The sequence below is a fragment of the Leptidea sinapis genome, chromosome 36 (assembly GCF_905404315.1).
Source record: "Leptidea sinapis chromosome 36, ilLepSina1.1, whole genome shotgun sequence".
NCBI lineage: Eukaryota > Metazoa > Arthropoda > Insecta > Lepidoptera > Pieridae > Leptidea > Leptidea sinapis.
The window spans coordinates 9,131,872-9,152,573 of record NC_066300.1 but is presented as its reverse complement, the minus strand read 5'-3'; the positions used below and the strand labels follow the sequence as shown (position 1 = coordinate 9,152,573).

Here is a 20,702-nt window from a genome sequence, read left to right as displayed (position 1 = left end):
TTTTAACACACCCATATTCTTATGGACTTTTTTAAAGTGGAAGAAAACAATAACACATCATAAATACTTCAATTAAGTTCAAATTTATAAGAAATTATTAGATCAAATGACAAACCACTGACTTAGATTTCAGACTGTCAAGGGAGATAAATTGTAGTGATGAAAATAGCTGAACAAAGTGAGGCAATAGTAGTATTAATATACCAGGCTTTGTCTGATTTTGATTAACTTTTAAAAGGTATTTTTATCAGTAACATTATTAATGAAAGAGAACTAGATTTTTACTTTCTTAAAATATGAAGCGAATCACTTAAATTTCCTCCTCCTTAAACCTCTGTTTAACGATTACAACAAATTTACCACAGTATTATGTTAAGTAATTTCTGGTTAAAGTAACCATATAACCGTAAATAAAGGCTTATTTCTTACACTAAATTATATTTCTATATTTTAAGCATTATTTTATAATTTTATGTAAATCCAATGAGACAACTAAATTCTTTTAACTATCTCCATTATAATAATAACTTATTAAATCCTATAAACTTTTATAGATATCGTACGAATAAGTTGAATTTTGTTGCTAACCAACCATTTTCTAGTGCATGCACTGTAAAATTGATGGTTATCGTCACGGACGAGTAAAAAAGAAGGACTCCGTGTCACCTTACATAACATTGAAGCACCAAAACAAGCCGGAAAAATTGTAAAAACGATATTATAAAAGTATTTGTGGCCATATAATATAATTACTTAAGGGAGAAAAAATTGTAACTAGTATCCCCCGTAACCGCACACACTAGCATAAAGGTGCTAATATCCACTTGCTAATATCACGGCGCGGAGTCCTTCTTTTTTACTCGTCCGTGGTTATTGTTACTTTTCCTATTCCACAAAAAATTAACAGTTATTACAGACGTTGGTTTCTGATTAAATTGCTAAAGGTTGGCGTAACTATTTTTAATAACCTCCGCATACTCCTAACAATAGCAGAGAAACAATGACATAAAATAATGAAACGTAATTAACTTTAACAAAAGTATAAAATACAACAACGTTTCCAACTCACAAACAATACCGATGTAAGCTTCTCCGTTTAATATAATACATGACCGTTGTCTCTAAGAATATGAAACAAAATGAAAGCATAAGAAGAGGTACAACGTAAATGAATGCGTTTCCCACTTGTACGTTTTCGAGCTAAAAGATTGCTAACATATTTTAAAGCTGTGCTCTAATTCTATATTCTCTTTGTGTTTTGTTTTCTTATTAGTGTTCCCAGTTTAAACAGGTCGGGCTCTATACGTTTACATAAATAATTACGCTTCCAACATTGCGCCCTAGGGAAAATTATGTTTGTATAAGCTAAGTGGATTTTTGAATTTGCACAACTAGAACATAGTGAAAATGCCGTATTCCTTAATTACAACCCAGAATACAACGACGTATTTGTGGTTTGAAAGCAAATGTTTAATTATTAATTTTGGTATAATTCCGTAAACCTTGTTGCAATTTCTTTTTGTGTTTTAGATATTTATTTGCATTTTTATATTCACGCAAAATATGGATAGAAGTTGCTAATGCTGATATTTTGGAGAACAAGAGACCTAGTTCAATTATAGTATGAACACTACCATATAGATCATGAGTCCATTGTTTGAAAGATCATTTTTTAAAAGTGATGGAAAGAGCAAATGGCTGTGATATGAATGAAATGATAAAACAGCAACGGAATTGTATGAGTCGCAATGAGCCACGAAATGACCAAGTGTACCGCGTCACTAAGGCCTAAGTCTTAAAATGGAATCTTATGCGCCAGTACGTCCGGTACATTTAACGGTACTACTTCAAGTGGTACAAGTACATTGTTAAGTTTGTTTGAGTGGAGGTCTTACTCCGATGGAACAATGCGCAAACATTCAGTTTTAATTTTCTTTATAAAATTCTATATTCTCTTAAGCATTATTTTGGTGGGATATAATTAAGAAAAAATGTAATATATCTTTTTTGTTATTTATTCGGCGACACAAAAAACATCATAGACCAGGGGTGCTCAAGCTTGAACTGCTGGCGATCTACCTCAAAATTTGTAGACTACGATCGATCGGCTCTGAGAGGCTTCAAGTATGTGTGATGAAGGATTGTCGTCTAGGTAGAGTGTCACGATGACATAGATATTAGTTTTACTCAAAATATGCATTTTTTTAGGTCTGCTCTTAAATTTCAATGAAAAAACTCATAATTATTATTCAAAATTGCGTGATTATTGGTTCTTACAAACGCGTTCTAAAGTTCTAAGCTTAACTAAAGAGTGATTTTGGATGTTGAAGCGTGACACTGCATGTCCTGAGCATACTTTTCATAAGATGGTACGTAATTACCGATTTTAGTTTATCATACCGGATTTTTTTCTCGAGATCGACACAAAAAGCACTCGCGATCGACCTGTCGATCCCGATCGACCGTTTGAGTACCCCTGTCATAGACCTATTACGGCTTACTAACGATCCTCTTGCATGTGTTGTTTGTTAGGTCAGATGAATGATGAACGTACTATTTACAGTTTAGGATAAAACATATCCGCGCATGTATGGCTTAATAATAGATATTAAATACCTATAGTAAAAGGCATAAAAGGCATTTGTTTTCTCAAAATTCATTCCTTTAGAATTCTTTTTGATGTCATTTCTAATATACTATATTACCGCCTCGGAAACTATTGGCGCACTGAGAGAGAAGAGGCGGCGCACGAAACTCTATCAGCACACTTTTTTTGCGCTCTTGTTAATAAAAATATACAATATAGTACTGTCATTGCTATTGCTATAAAATAATCATAATCTAGTCCGAGGCTGTCTGATCACTTAGATATTCAGCTGTGGACTAATAGGATTTATGACAGAGCCGTTTTTTTATGCTTCCGCATTATAAACTTCCTTTCTGCATGCAAGATTTACAGAACTATAAATATAGATTTTTTTACCGACGCAACGACCGCATGGGTGGTAGTGTTTAATTAACTTCAAATAACTAATAAACAATAATTAGATGATGCTTCAGGCGGTTTATGTGCTATTTAAACAACTACAACACACATCCCATGTTTGGGTAACTCTAGTTTTAAAACATATTTAAAAACATATTTTTTATATGAAAATAAGAGACGAGCCGAGCAGAACGTTCAGCTGATGGTAATCGATACGCCCTGCCCATTACAATGCAGTGCCGCTCAGGATTAATAAAAAACCCCAAAAATTCTGAACGGCACTACAACTGCGCTCGTCATCTTGAGACATAAGATGTTAAGTCTCATTTGCCCAGTAATTTCACTAGCTACGGCACCCTTCGGACCGAAACACAGTAATGCTTAATCATTACTGCTTCACGGCAGAAATAGACGCCGTTGTGGTACCCATAATCTAACCGGCATCCTGTGCAGAGGAACCTCCCACTGGAGAATAATATAAGCTTGGTGTGAAAGGTGTCTTAATCATTAAATTAAACCTAGTTTTATAAAATTTGTTAATATTTTTTTAATAAACTTTTAATATAAAAATATATAAAAAAATTCATGTATTTAACAGCCGTTGAATTGTATGATGCATTTATTTAACAATTTCGAATCTTGTAAATATGTCTTGTAATCTATTTGCTTGCACTCTTAAGTTGTTTATGAACAATTAATATTTGTATCTGAGTAACCTAGAATCCTTAATGGAATGTTTGTAAATGTTACACATTAAGCCAATGAAATCAGCTTTGATGCTGGCGAGATATTGACATGGTATAAATAGATGCGGAAGACGATTGTCTCCTGGCATGTTTAAAAGTATAATTTATAAACTTTATCATGCTGATGTAAATATATCTCTAGTTGGTGAAGCTAAAGGCGCTGGTGTTTCACAATAATCTGAGTAGAGATTTTAGTTGACAAACTTCCAAACGTATTATCCAAATGTTGTCTGTTTTTTTTATATTTTTTTTTTCCAACCTTTTTAATGAAAATAAGGGACGCCCGAAACACAGTAATGGTACCCATAATCTAGCCGGCTTGCTGTGCAAAGAAGCCGGTAAAAAGTATGTTCTTGAGTATAAATTCTGCTAATAATAATAATAATAAATCTTTATTTGTTGCAAAAAAAATACAATTTTGCTTAAAATTACCCTCGACCCCCAAACTAGGACAGCCCGTGACATGGGGGTCAGTCTCTTCCCAGTTGTGCAATGTAAAATGTCAAATAACAGACATCAACATATTTTAAGGTCTAACAATGGAAGTTATGCAACAAATTATGAACACGGAAACTATTTTATATATAATTTAGGGCGTGTGTTGTGTGTTTGTGTGTGTATGTGTATGTGTGTGTGTATGTCTGTGTGTGAGTATGTGTTTAGCTTTTTATTTATCAAATGCTATACCTGGTTTAAGTAGTGGTTATCGAATAAGATTTTCAGTAGCTTCATAATTTAGGTTTCTTAACATGTTCTTGAGTTTATGTCTAAGTTCATATATATTACAATGCATAATTTTAAGTTCTGTATTAATATTTTTTCTTCTCACTTTCTCGTAGGGTCCATGTCTCAGCAGCGTAGAGGAATATGGGGAATATGAGAACCCTTACAAGTCGTATTTTTGTGGTTTTTGTGATATTGCGATCCTTCCATGTTTTCCTCAATTTATCCATAGCCGATCTGGAGATTGCCATGCGTCGTTTGATTTCGTCTATGCAGCCGCCATTATTTGAAATCAGTGGTAGGCACTACCTCGCAATTTGCTACTTTCTTAACCTCTGGCGAGTTGCTCTTAGCACGGTCGACAATCATCACTTTGGTCTTGCTGCGATTAATTCTGAGGCCAAAATCAAGACTAACGTTTTCCAGCCTGTGTAGTAGCTCTTCCATAAGAGGGATGCTACTTGCGAAGAGGGTGGTATCATCCGCGTAGCGTAAGTTCGATATGTTTTGTCCTCCAATAGTGATAGCGTCTGTCCAACCATCCAAAGCAATTCTCATAATCAGTTCTGTGTAGATGTTAAACTGTTGGATAGAACCTCATCGGTTCGTACTAAGGCCGTACCATCTTCGTAAAGGTGCCTAAGAAGTGATACCAGATGTTTTGGGGTACCCATTTCTAGGAGAGTATTCCAGAGTTTCGGCCACTTGACAGAGTCAAACGCCTTGGAGAAATTGAACTTTTTGTTCGGGGAATGTGTATTACAGGTCGACGTCGGGGAGTACTGTCCAGTGGTGGAATTCGGTGCATCCGATGGTAACGTGTAACGCTTCTGTCCATATACAGCTGACGTAGCGTAAGATGTTCAGTGATTTTGTATAGTTCCTCAGTAGAGAATCTACGAGGTTTACCGAGCATCACCTTTATGATAGCTCTTTGCGCTCTTTCGACCTCAATAAAGTGTGAGGAGGCTGCTCCACCCCATGCAGATATGCAATAGATCAGTAGGGATTGACATAGTGCTTTATAAACCTGTATTATCAATTTGGTGTCAGCAACGTCACGGAGGTTTCTAAATACGGGGATTAGCCTCCTGACTCTATTAGCAAGTGCTGTGATGTGGGGGTGCCACTTTAGGTTTTCGTCGATGACAATTCCCAAGTACTACATGAAGATTTGTCTTATAATCAATTCGACACGTGTTTTGCCTCTACCCGAGGCATCCTCAGGAGATGTTGACTTGCTAAACTCTGGCATGAGACTCCTGAGTCAACATTTGGATAATCATTATGGATTTTGCCATTCATGCCAAATCCAAAAAAAAATACAAACGTATTTCAATGGTATGTTATTTTGTGTCTTATAAAGCAACTATAAAACTACAAATTTAATGAAAAATAACGATGAGTAAGTCTTTGATGTTTGTGACTTGTTTTTGTCTGTTGTCGACAAAGGGCGAGCCCATTGTGAGGGCCAATCGAGGTTTTATTTCAACCTTAATTACCGAAATGATCCACAGACCATAACCAATACCAAAATGTGCCCCTAAATTGATGGCGACTAGTGGTTCGAAAGAATTAATTTACTAAACACTCCTAACACACGGAATGAAATCCAAGAATTGGGAACATTTGGAATTTTCTTTGATTAAGGCGAGTGTTAAACACTTAAATAAAATACTATTTAAGGCTGGGGACCGAGCCACTTGCCTTGAGGAAACGATCGCAGCGAGCCTCCCTCGCACAAGGTGGCTATAGTATTAATTGAGAATTAGAAGCATTTTTAATTTATTACAAAAATAATACAATTTTCTCATTTCATTTCATTGTCATTTCGCGACAGTTGTGTTGAAGATGAAAGGACAATTACTGTAGACTGGTACGTCAATCGCTGTTTGCCTGATGTCTTGAAAAAAATTCGATATCATCGCCCTCGAAGCAGGATCCTTCTTCACCACTACAATGCTTCAGCGCACTCCGCAAAACGGACTGTTGAATATTTGACTATAGCAGGTGTCGAGATAATGAGTCCATCCACCAGACAGTCCTGACCTGGCGCCCTGCGACATTTAGTGATTCCCAAGAACTAAAGATAAAATTCAAGGTATTTGCTTTACGAGCCCTGACGATGCGGTGAAAGCGTACGAAAATGCCATAGAAGAGACCCCCCCATGCCATAAGGAAGAATAGGCCCACTGCTTTTCTCAGTGGTTTCATCGAATGCGACGATGTGTAGGGAGGAATAGAGATTACTTCGAAAATCAGTAAGAGTATTGGCAACTTTCTACATTAAGCCGTTTTTCATTTACTAAACATTTTCAGTGTTACCTAGCTATGAACATTTTTTATCAATATTTTTGTTTTACATGGATAATATAATTAAAGTTTGTGTACGGTTTAATTATACTACTGCTTTTTGTACTAATTATAGTATTTTATTAATATTAAAGGTATTAGATTTGCATAAGAGCTGTAATGAATTAAATATTTATTATTTTAATACTTGAAATCGGTGTTTTTCAATATCTGTTTGTAACATCTACTCCGTTAACGCAGTAAGAAGACATTTGTGATGGACGCTAAGAAACGTAAAATAAAAAAGGTTCTTATTGTATAAATCTCTTAATAGGATGAAATCTCAATTTAGGTCAACATTTCTTGTCTTTTTTCATGAATTATTCAGAGTCCTGTGGGGAACGTGTCAATAAACGGGAGAAGATTTGCTGAAACAATGGAAATTACTAAGGTCCCGGGGGACGCATTGTAATAGAGTACAATTAAATTACCCTTGTAAGCGAAATAATTGTTAATTGTACTCTGTGTAGGTGTTCGGGATATAATATTACTTAGTCCCACTGAATAATGTTTCTTTTGTCATGATTATTTAACTAGTACGAATAGACAAATTGAAATCAATTGAATGCTTCGCTAAGTAATAATAATTGTATAGACGAGGGTAAGGATATGGCATAACCGTCAAATAGAAATGGAAAAGACACGTCATGTTCACGGAATCGTCGAGATTTTTCTTCTGTTGTATTTTTTCTTTAAAAAGCAAGATTGCAATGGCCTAGCAGAGTTTATTTATGGGAATATGTATAATAAATATGATATTAAGTAACGCCAGTTATGACATTAACCGGTAGTTGCAGAAGGCATCCTTAAAGTTAATGTTTCATTATATCATATTATGCTATCTTTGACTGTTAAAATGAAAAAGAAAGTAACGGAATTATATTTAATGAAACATTAACTTTAAGGATGCTTTCTGCAACAAGCGGTAATATAATTTTAAACCCCATTAACAAATTTTAAGGATTTTTGTTTATCAAAAATTTACATTAATGAGATGGATTATTATATTTGCGATGTGTGTGATTCAAAACACTAAATTGAGCTATTTGCAATGGTTTTTCCCATTTCATGTTATTATATTAAAAGATAGGTATTGTATTATATTCTGAAGATAAGATAACACTATAAGATTTTTTTAAAATAGTACTCAATTAAATGATTACTTCAAATTATAACAAAAATAATCAAAATTTAGTGGCGCGGGTAGATGGTACCAAGCTATACGCCGAGTGAAATATATATATGTATATGTTGCACTTACCTACCGTTGACACATTATCGTGTACGAAATGTAGAAATTAATATATACTACGATATGCAATAATACTGCTAAAATATTTTATATTCGTGAAATTAAATATTAATTTCAATTCCATTACTTAATTAAAAGAAAATCCAAAATCCCCCGGTTCGATCCTCGCCGGCACTTTAAATGTGTTTTTGGTGGTTTTCGCATTCATATGTATCGTTTAATACGCAAATTATAATGTCAGTAAGGCTCTTATGATTCCTCTGGCTTAACGATTTACCAGTGGGAAGCTTCTTTGCACATGCCGGCTAGATTATGGGTACCACAACGAAGAAGTAATTTGAAAACATTACTATGTTTCGGTCTGAAAGGCGCCGTAGCTACTGAAATTACTGGGCAAATGAAACTTAACATCTTATGTCTCAAAGTGACGAGTGCAATTGTAGTGCTGCTCAGAATTTTTGGGTTTTTCAAGAATCTTGAGCGGCACTGCATTGTATTGGGCATGGCGTATCAATTGCCACAAGATGAACGTCCTGTTCGTCTCGTCCCTTATTTTCCTAAAAAAAACGAAGAATGCTCATAATTTTTCATATAAAACGAAAATACAAGCCCGTATTAAATTTTGCGCAGTAACGCATACCGTTATGAAATGTATTGTATAATTTTGACAAACGAAATATTGACAAGCAAATAAATGAGGATCTGCAGTTATAATCATGACATATTTTTGTTCAATACCACATTCAGAATACTTAATAAACTTATTGGCTATGTGATAATGAGCTGATGTTGATTTTGTATTTACAAGCTCAGTATAATGTCATTGTTTTCTGGATAAATTGAATTGCGATTGTTAATTATTGATATATCCGATTTGACGTCGTGATCGAGTTAATAATAATTAATCAGATTATAGCAATCAATTTACAGAAATATTTTAGCTTTTGTTTATTTGAATGATTCTGTACTGCTACAATTATTTAATTGGATAGTATCGAGTCATCAATAATGAACTGCATTCATACACAGTAAATATTTATACAGTATTGTATCAGTTTTCTCATTACGACTATTGTTTTTTTTTATGAAAATAAGGAACGAGACAAGCAGGACGTTCAGCTGATGGAAATTAATACGCCTTGCCCATTACAATGCAGTGCCACTCTGGATTCTTGAAAAACCCAAAAATTCTTAGCGGCACTACACTTGCGCTCGTCACTTTGAGACATAAGATGTTAAGTCTCATTTGCCCAGTAATTTCACTAGCTACCGCGGCCTTCAGACCGAAACACAGTAATGCTTACACATTACTGCTTCACGGAAGAAATACGCGCCGTTGTGGTACTCATAAACTACCCGGCATCCTGTGCAAAGAGCCTCCCACTGGTAAAAGTAGTGTAAGCAATGCTCTATGCTATACATATATGTACCAAAATATTTGAAAACTGGTAGTCGGTTAGGGCTAACTCAGCGACTACGAAGAACGTTGAAAGATTTCTAAACAGGTTCTATTGTGTTAAACGGTTGCTCACATTGTGTGAAGTCCTATGTTATCATGAAGCTGTTACGGTAAAGATCGGTTGACGAGCTGGGGCTGTTTCACTGCCTTTTCCATTATTGTTCGAATTTCAGTACTGTAGCGCGTGAGTACTCCCTCACACGCGAGATCGTTGCATAATTAAACAATCTAATATTCTCTGTTACTTCTTTATGCTTTTTATAAATTAATACATCTTATTTTATATTTTATATTGGGCCGAAGACCTACCGTTCTTACTTTATTTCATTCTCTATTCTATCTAATTCGATTGTCTTCTTATTCGCATCAATATTCTAATTTGAATCATTTATTATTGTGTAGGCTAACAGCCAACCTTATAATAAGGAGTTCTTATACGCGGATAAGAACTCCTTGTTACAGTACGAAAAACGTCTATAGCAGCTTGACCAGATCTAAGGAAGCTGTAGTGAGATACACTATTCACAAAACTGTAAGGTTGCAGAATATAAATGTGGTTTTAAATAATTAATTAAATAGTAATCTTTGTTGATAATTAAGAATAAGTTTTGAACGCTGTCGTGGTTGCTGTTGTTCTTATTTTTTCAATGTTTTAAATGAGATTGACGTTTGACGTTTTCGGTCACAAAGTCAATACGACAACGACAACGTTAGCAAACAGGAAGTTAATGGGAGAAAATGACAAACTTAGGGGCGTTTGGTGCTGATTAGTCTGCTTGATTTTAGCTTAAATTATATTCAAAGTATAATACACAATTGTACTAAGCATATAAGTATTAATCTAGTTTGCCTGTTATATTGTGTATTAAACTCAAACCGAACAAGAAGTGAAGGTGTTAAAATATTGAATCAAAATCATTGAAATAAGTATTAATCTAGTTTAGCAGTTTTATTGTGCATTAAACTTATACCAGACAAAGAGTGGACGTGTTAAATTATTGGATCATTTTACATAATAGTCACATTTAACACTTCTTATGCGTTAGAATTACCTTAGGATATTGTTGTATGTTCGAACTGCGGTCAACCATTGCGATGTAGTGTCGCGTAGAACTCACATTTTAATTCTTTTTAATGCTATTTTCTTTACACGTCACAATTGTTTCAAAACTCTGTTTATAATCTGTAATGGTAAGGGAAGCTTCAATGCGCTCTTTCTGTAGACTAGATCCTACCTATTTTTCAGTTGGTATACTAATATGCTTATCATGCCAGTAACTCCTTGGTAGTTTGATGCAAATCAGTTTCTATCATCACTTTCCATTCCTGATTACCTTCTCACGTTAGACGATGGTCCACCTCGGTATTCATTTTTCGAGTTAAGGAAGCGATTAAACTAAAAACATACAATCCGTTCAGTAGCCGTATCCTCTCCAAATATAGCATCGATATTGTGAGCTGTTTCTGCCGCATGAGTTCCACACCAGAACTCGTATTCAAAAGTACCTACTCAAATTTACAATTATTCAGTTTTAGTAAAACCATTCGAAACCGAATCTTTAAGAATCGAATCGGAAATCCTTCAAAAAGGCGGCTTGTTATTGTTATATCTGGTTTTATTTAAAATATTTCAAGAGTCGACACACAATGCAAATTAATTTTCTCGACGGAACAGAAAATCAAAGTTGAACTTTCGCGGACATTGTTTGCCGTTATACTAATAAACATTATTTGAGGTTAGAAAAATGTTATGTGGCGCCCAGAAGCAAGTTAAGTTGCTTCTGGGCAATACTGCACACTTGCTATGTCTTTTAGAATTAATCCACAAGGGATTAGAGGGAAGTTATCTCTATTCGTTTAACCCACAACTGCTTTATAATATTCATTAATTATTCAAAATCAAATCACCGTCCAAAGCTAGGAAATCATTTTGATTGTTTCACTCAGAATATGAAATTATATGAAAACTTCTTTATAATCGTTGTGATTCAAAACTCGATGAAACGAAAAAGCGAGACGATAGAAACACAAACAGGTAGAATATATAGGATTCAACCGGCGAAAGAATGAGGTAGGAAGCACTATACAGTTTTTTGGTACCAGGCGATCATAGTTGAAAAAGAGATTGTTTCATGTGAGACGCGAGTATACCTTAATATATTCTGACGTCATGCACATAATGTATTACTACAGAGACACCAGGAGAACAAAAATACGGTAGTAGTGATAGTAATGTCTTTCATAGCGGTAGAAATTATGTGTTATCCTAGCAACATGTAACAGGACTTCATCATATACAGTTTGGAGGTTCATGCACAATGCACATCTTAAAATTATTATACAAGTGCTAACCATCTTGAAGCCAAAATATTTTTAAGTTTTCACTTTCTACTACTACACTACTTCACTTTTCACTACCATTGCATACGTTTTTTTCTATATGCAAAACTTAGTAAATTAAAAAAGGACAATATTCGGACTATAGTATGACTTCTATTGAATCTAGCCTTTATGACGTATTCCTTCCAATTCTTGCAGGAATGTTTAATACGTCCAGTTTCTCATTGAAACAACTTAATAAAATAACGCAATTTATTTCAAGCCAGTGCCATGGGTGTTTCGGGAACGCAGTTAACCCTTGTCAGAACTTTTTCAATTACGTTAGAGCGATAACATACACTGAACACCAAACACATTTATTAGGGCCAAGTTTGAATGCCGCTTCTGGCGAGGAACTCCTTGAGAGTTGCGTGATTCAAATGTCACTGATGATGGAAACTGAAGTGAGTGGGAAATTCATGTGTCTTCGAATGTAACGAGGGATTAGACCATTGTGTAGTAATTAATTAATGCAAAGTACAAGAACAACTTTTGGTAGCAGGAACTTCAATTAGAACCGGTAACGATATGCTATATTCTCAACAAGTTCAAAGCTTATATTAAACATAAACTTATAGAATCTTATGACAATAATAATGTATTATTTAGATGATAAGAAAGTTTGGGTATGAATTGCCCTAAAGGATTTGAGCTTTTAATTACTCTTAATAAAAAAAGAGAATATTAATAATTATGCATTATATTGTGCAAATTTTAAAAAAGTGGTCAAATTGTAAGTAGAGGTATTTAGTGAGTATCGCACAACAATATGTAGATGAAAATTCTTTTTTGTTATTTTGTTGAATTCTCGTGACAGGCTTCGTCATGCTCCATGATGTAAATGTCACTGCTTGTGGCGGCGACGTGGGACGGGTCGTTCCCTTCCATTCAACATGCTCTTGAACGGGCGCTATTGTAGTGGCTCCTGGTTGATCCTGTCACCAGAAACTCTGCTTTGTGTTTGTAAAATCAAAGTTGCTATATTTTTTTAAAATCAAAAATACAATGCTCGCAGAATAATTTGTAGTGAGAATTTTTGTGATTGTGGATTGATACGTCTACTGTGTACTCAATAACTCTTTTTTTTACTGATTAATTTACATTCCCTTTCTTTACATTTTTTTTTATGGAACAGGAGGACAAACGAGCGTACGGATCACCTGGTGTTAAGTGATCACCGCCGCCCACATTCTTTATCCGATCATAGGAAATTTAGAAAGTACGAGCATTTAAATCATATCCTTTAAATATTACAATTGTAACCATTCGTGATAAAAATAAATAAAAGTTTTTGTTTTAATGAAAGAATTTGTCCAATTAGTGCCTGCCATTGCCATATCACTAGAGAATAAAAAGAAAACATTAAGAACCAACAATACAAAACAATTTTATGTTACTAAATTATCAATATAATTACCAAAAATAAATTTAATTATAAAACACAGATGTGTCGTAATTTTTTGTTACCGTCTATATGGACGGGGATCCAATGTTGGAAAATCGGGAATAAAATATTTTCAGACAAATCCCTCAGTATGCTATTATTGGAGCGACTGATCCTATTCCAACACAACACTAACGAATAATTGGTATTGATGGCATTTCGGGTGAAGTTGGATCAGAGCTGGCAGGTGTAAAACATGCCTAGAAAATACGCGCGAAATAACGTGAATAATACGATGTGCATTTTCAAACTTTTTTTACCATTACTTTACTATGATTGACAACAATAGCAATTCAAATTCAAATATTTTTATTAAAAATAGGATGTGACATCACTTATTGAAAGTCAAAAAACTACCACCCATTCCAAAATGAATGCCTCAGACCTGAGAAGAATGGGCGCAACAAACTCAGCGGGCTTTTTTTATTTCATCAAATAAATATATTTACAAAGTAATATTGTACAATTAAACTTATTATTTAATAGCCTGAGGGCGGTCACTCCATTCCCAATCTGTGATATCATTAAGAAAGTAATTTATGTTATAGTAACCTTTACCACACAAACGTTTTTTAACAATTCTTTTGAATAACGTAATACTTTTGTTTTGAACAATTTCTGGGATCTTGTTGTAAAAGCATATACATCGCCCCACAAAAGACTTACTAACTCGACTTAGCCGAGTAGTAGGCATCATCGGTTTATGTCTGTTCCTTATTGATCGTCGTTGATCGAAGATGATTGATGAAATGTGTCTTCACCATTATTATATACACGAAATTACACTCTATGACCTGGAACACCATCACATCGTTCGGTAGGAAATATCATGAGTTCTCTGTTTTCATAGATTTAGTAAGTAATGGAATAGTCAAAGAATTTTATCTTCAATAATATCAAAAAGGTATACATAATGTACATGTTTTGCTTTTATATCAATTTAATTTTGCAGTTATTAACTTATTTAAATATGATTTAAATATTCGTTTATTGTATTTTGGTTACGTTAGTCCTTGTTAGCAATCCTCTAAATTAATAAAATAAACAGTCAAGTATTATTTGTCAGAAATGTGTCAAATGTTACTTGTCAATTATTTATATGTAAATAGTAATCAGCTGGCTGTTGTCGCGTAGCAACGCTTGGACGTACATGAAGAGAGTTGTCAAACTGCATGTCTTACGTTGCGGACGGTTTTTAACGGTTAGATAGTATAGGGACAATGAAAGGAAAATAATCGTAAATTTATTATACAATCACCAATTCTGTCACTGTATCACTTTTTCATATAAATAGTTGTTTCTTTGTATATTATTTATATATATACATATATATTATTAATCATTGTAATTAAAAGAAAGATGATAACTTTGTAAATTAGTTAGATAGATAGATTAGTAAAATTTGTTTTTTTTTATCAATAAAATAATCATAATAAAAACGTATCTCCGGATAATTATTTTCTTTATACCTTGAATAGAACTTACAATATTTTTTTTATAATAAGGAACTTTGTTCCTGTTCGATGTCCCACGACACCACACGGTTTTTTAAATATAATAGTTAAACCAGAGTTTAGTTTACACCGAGATATAATTCTGAGCTGATTCTGAATATGGAATGTGTCTGAAGCCTTGTTATTGGAACACATGCACAAGTGGACTGCCGTTTGGTGCCAGAAAGCTGTGGTGAACTGACACGGACGAACATTAATACATAACATACATTTATATACTGATTCAATAATAAATACTCCTTTACTTTGTATAACATACATTGTCATATATATGTTAATTATCTGCCTGTATATCGTTTTGAATTAATTCACAAAATAGCCATATACCAATTTGCACAACCGAAGGATGGACCATTATATATATAAGAAAAGTATATTTTCTTTGACACCACATCAATCACCTCAAAACTAATAAACATATCGGGAAGGGACTGCGACCACTCGATAAGGAACTTTTTCGATGATTGCTTTTTCTAGGCTTTCCTTTGACCAATGCAATTTTTTTATTATTTACTTTTGTATCATTTATTTTCTCCTATATGTATATCGACAATAAGGTTTGCCTCATCAGCCGTGACGTATCACACCTCAAAACTTCCAGAGATATAGAGACTGGTAGGTTGCAGTAAGTTCCTAACCAAGCAACTTTTATGTAGTTAGTTAAGTCTTTCAGATACGTGCCAATCAAGGCTTTGAAGACGTGTGGTTGTAAAAGAAATAATAAATTACCATTCAGTTGTTCAATTACGATAAAGCAAAATACGGAAGATAATATATAGATATAAGACAACCCACACAGGGACAACTAATACCGAATTAGTGTTCAGTTTTGTATTTATTATAAGAAGTTGCTTTCATCTCTATTACATTAACATAATAATGTTCAAGAAATCCGTTAAGCTTAGTCAAGATTAAGTAAAATTTAAATATCTTGAAAAGAGAGAACTGAATAGGTCCTCATCCAGAAGTATCTACTTCAAATGAATTCCATGATGGTACTCGTATTCCTAATCTTAAGGATCTCTTTGTGTTCGAGCCTGGCTCTGAATTAACGTGTTTTATAATATAAGCCAAGTGTAACAAGAGATGACAGCTTAACTTCTTTGAAAATTAGATAGAAGATCGTGGATTTGATATTATTTATAAAAATTTTGGTGTGACCATAAACTCTATAAGGTAAATTTATAAAATACAGTATTAATATATAAATAATATTATTTAAGTATCCGCAGAAATATCTGTGTGAGCGCAAGTTGTGATCTTAAAACGTATTTCAACACCACGGCTTGCGGAATCGAATCGTTATAATAAAAACACTGGCTGTGCCCGTAACTTCATTCGGGTGGACTTAAATCAATCGTTTGGAATGTTTACATTATCATGATCATTTCAGCCGGAAGACGTCCACTGCTGGACGAAGGCCTCCCCCAAAGTTCGCTACGACGATTGCTCCTGCACTGCCCTCATCCAACGTGTTCCCAGGATCATGACTAGAACGTCAGTCTATCTTGTGGGACCCTACCAACACTACGTCTTCCGATACGTGGTCGCCTTGCGATGACTTTACTGCCCTAACCGCCAACGGGCATCTGTTCGTCGAGCTATGTGCCCTGCCCACTGCCACATCACTTACGCAATGTCGGTAACTTTAGTTCTGCTACAGATCTCCTCATTCGATCTGACAGGGTAAGTTCAAGCATAGCCCTATCCATTACCCTCTGAGCGACAATCAGCTTCCTCATAATAAAAGATAAAATGCCACAATACGGGTTTTTTTGTTAAATAGTATGCCCATGATTTTAGTATTTCCTAAAAGTGATTCGATAATGGCTTACACACGTGAAGTCACAACAAATGTACCTCTTTATTCTCTGTACACGTCTGAGCACGTCTCTTTGTAACAAAATCGAAGTCGGGTTTCTAGAAATATGCCTATAGGAGTTATTTGAACAATGTATAAGAGAACGTACAGAAATTTACAAATTGTACGTGTAGTAAGTGTTTGTACAGCGTAGTTGGTTACAGCGTAACATAAGCTAACGGTAGTTTACAATTAATTGAGTAATTATTCGAAATTCAATCCAATTCCAGGAATAAAAACCATAAGATTAGTAAACTAGCGTAATTGAAACTCTCCTCATTACGGCGAGACTAAATTTAGAATGTTCATGTGTGATAGTTTTACAGATGTGTTAGTGCAGTGTGTAGTATTGCATATATTAATCCTTTAAATAAATATTGATAAACGGCGTCTTATTTATTACATGACACAAAATATTGTTTACATGAATATCATGTAAACAATATTTTATTTTTCAACACATATTTTTTTAGATAATATTATAATCTTTAGGAAACAGAGTGTTCATTGCGTATATATATATAAATACACTAATGGACACTAAATTGTTTGAAAACGGTTTTATGGTCATCATCTATCCTTTCTCACGCCTAGGTTTTTATGTGAAAATTGTTATCTTACTTTCACAAAGGATTCGTCCATTACGCTGGTATACTAAGTTTATGATAGAAACACTATCAACTGCACTGTAATATAATCTGTCAAAATCTTGGTTCCTCATAACTTTCAATGTAATGCGGTTTTAGAATATGGTTTTTCTTGACTTTGCTGACCAGAACACTCGCCTCATAAAACAATATTTTCAAAGAAATTCCAGATACGACTAACCGTAGATTAAATAAATATTTAAATTCTGAATAATAATGAAATGATGCCATGAATTTTCAAAATGGCTGTATCATAAAAACCATATAAAAATAAATAATTACAGCTACCAACGAAAAGAAAGGATTGAGAATTGAAATCTTATAATCACTATATAGTATTACTGTACCATTATCATTTACACCAATTTCCAATTTTATAACTTTCCATAGTAATTAAATTAATTTCTCATGATTATCATAACAGGAAGTAAAGTTCATTCTTGAGGCCAGGCTCGTTTTAAGCATAGAAACGATAGCAGTACAAAAGGGAACTCAAAATATTAAACAATACATGAATTCCAATGATTATTTGTTAACGCCCTATCAATCATGAAATTTATACACACCTTGGGTAGTATAGAGGTCGCAGATACATTTAATCCCGAATTTATTAAGATTTCCCGAAGATACATGAATACGAATTTAATAGGAATGATGTCGCGGGTCGAATTAAATGATTTTATGCTTCCTATCCGTCGTCGTGCTATGTATCAGCTTGGTTATAGACAGTCTCACAAAGAAAATTTTTAAGAAATAAATATTATGGCTGTTCATTGTCAGTACATTTATGAAAATTTAATATACGTTCACAAAAATCGTCACCTTTTTGCTCTTAATAGTGATTTTCATTATTATAACACTAGATATAAAGGATTGCTTGTAACTAATTCTAGTAGGCTTCATAAGATACATAATAGCTTTAAGGGTAATTAATGTATACACTTCTATAATAAAGTCCCAGCCACTGTTCAGGCATTATCTATAAATAAATTTAAATTTTTTATAAGAAAATGGCTCTGTCGTAAATCCTATTACTCCACTGCTGAATATCTAAATGATCGGACAGCCTGGAACTAGATTGTGATTATTTTATAGCGATAGAAATGATTGTACAATATTGTATATTTTTATTGAAAAGAGCACAAAAAAAGAATGCTGGGAGAGTTTCTTGCGCCGCTTCTTCTCTCTCAGAGCGCCATTTGTTTCTGAAGCGGTAGTAGTATCTAGTAGTTATTAGAAATGACATCAAAAATAATTCTGAAGGAATCAATTTTGAGAAAATAAATGCCTTTTCATCAGCCAATCACGTGATCTAACAACATACCAGTTTTCTTCAAGATCATGCATGCTGTCCTTGAGTTATAAAAGTACGTACAAATATGTATATACAATATATGTACGTACGTACTGATGTCAGTGAGTCATGAAATGTTTATTAAAACAAAATTTCACAAAATTTTAATAATACAAGATGCCTAAAGATTTTTAAAATAACATAGATGTTGGACCTAGATAATTGAAATGTAGCATTATAAAAATATAGACATGATTTAGCCAAAAAATCGCGGTAATGGTAGCCTCAGTGTTTTGAGTGCATTCCTAAAAGACTTAGATTGCTCTAACATGTAGTAATTATAAAGAATCTATTATAAATGGAAATGAAAAAAAAAATTCATGAAAATCAATAACTCGAAAAAAAAATATTACAACAACATAACTAACAATGTAGCAGAAAAAATCACGAGCCTTGACACAAATAACTACTGAATAATAACTAAATAATATATTTGCCGCATTAACATTTGAAAAGATTTAATATATAGAAAACTCAAACCCATTCGGCGGAATAAATAAACAAGGATTTAGCTAGCAAGATAAACATGAAAAAAAATAGAAACTCCTTTTGTTTTCTTAAAACCCACCAATGAAAAAGGTTTCCTAAATAATAGATAATTACTCTGTTTAGTACTAACTTTTAAAGGCCGGCAACGCTCTTGTGATTCCTCTGGTGTTGCAGGAGAGTGTGGGCGGCGGTGATCACTTAACACCAGGTGACCCGTACGCTCGTTTGTCCTCCTATTCCATAAAAAAAAAATAACACTAGGAATGTATAAAAAAGACTTTAAAAATTAATATTATAAATAAAATGGATTCCTGGAGATAATATTAAAATTATAATAAACATCAAAGAATATCCGGTAAAAGGCAGTTAATTTTCATTTATGTGTTCAACATTTAGAAATAAGACTGACTAACGTTAAACATCGAACTGATAAATCTATACTAATATATAAAGCTGCAGCGTTTGTTTGTTTGAACGCGCTAATCTCTGGTACTACTGGTCCGATTTGAATGATTCTTTCAGTGTTGGATAGTCCATTTATCGAGGAAGGCTATAGGCTATGTTTTTTTTTAAATTAGGGATCCGTAGTAAAATTGCTATTTTGTAACACAAGGTGTAAAATCGAAAACCTATTTTTGCGTGCGCTGCCAAAACTATTGACAATAGAACAAAATGATGTACAGGCTATAATATAGGCAATATTTTATTACTTATAAAACTATCGCGTGAATTATACTTTATATGGCAAAACAACGTTTGCCGGGTCAGCTAGTCATGATATAAAATGTGAGAAACAATTTTGCTAAACTACATACGTACTACGTAAGTATTATTAAGTTTTATGTAAGATTTTATAGGGTATAGAATTAATCAATAACAAGCATAAAAGTAAATTAATATTACAATTACAATAGCAACATAATTTAATGGCTTCATTGATAAAAAAACATTTACAAAAAAGTTTTATCTCGTTGAGTTTTTATAAAAATATAATGGCATATTCTAAAAATAGCATTCAAACTTTGTAACTTTACTTATAAAAGTAAGTGGCTTCATTTAGCTTATTCTGTGTTTATTTTTCAAGTTTAATCTTAAAAGAAACTTACCAGAAATGTATAAGTTATTGAACAAAACCCACAATCTCACTATTTCCACACAAAACACAATGTATAATTAATATATTTCTGTCAACACTTAATTACGTTTAACAGTTTTGGCGTCGTCACGTAACAAATTTCGCTGCCACAGAGATGCGTGCCAGCTATCGCGCGAACCGAGAACATCTAAAAAAATTCGAATCCTGAAAGCTTATTGTATAACATTGAAGCTCAAACTCGAATTTCATGCCATTTTCGATTCTATCCGCATAGATATATGGGCAGATGCTGATTTTGAAGTTACGTCGTCTTGGTGTCGGCTGCCACAGATAGGGGAAGCACAGATGCTGCGCGCATGCGATTTAGAATTAACTCACACAAGCTATATGAGCATGTGTG

The 20,702-nt window shown here is 33.7% G+C and overlaps 1 protein-coding gene across 2 annotated transcripts in view; it reads right to left on the bottom strand.

The window, feature by feature from the left end:
• LOC126975451 (opioid-binding protein/cell adhesion molecule-like) overlaps positions 1-20,469 on the bottom strand; it is a 123,635-nt gene extending 103,166 nt beyond the window's left edge. Inside the window, exons 1-2 of one of the 2 annotated variants that reach the window (XM_050823362.1) lie at positions 20,313-20,469; positions 19,337-19,439 (exon numbers count right to left, since the gene is read on the bottom strand). The gene's annotated coding sequence lies outside the window, so the exon portion shown is untranslated. The remainder of the gene's footprint in view (positions 1-19,336; positions 19,440-20,312) is intronic. The other variant, XM_050823360.1, reaches the window with a different exon arrangement.
• Positions 20,470-20,702: the final 233 nt, after the last annotated feature.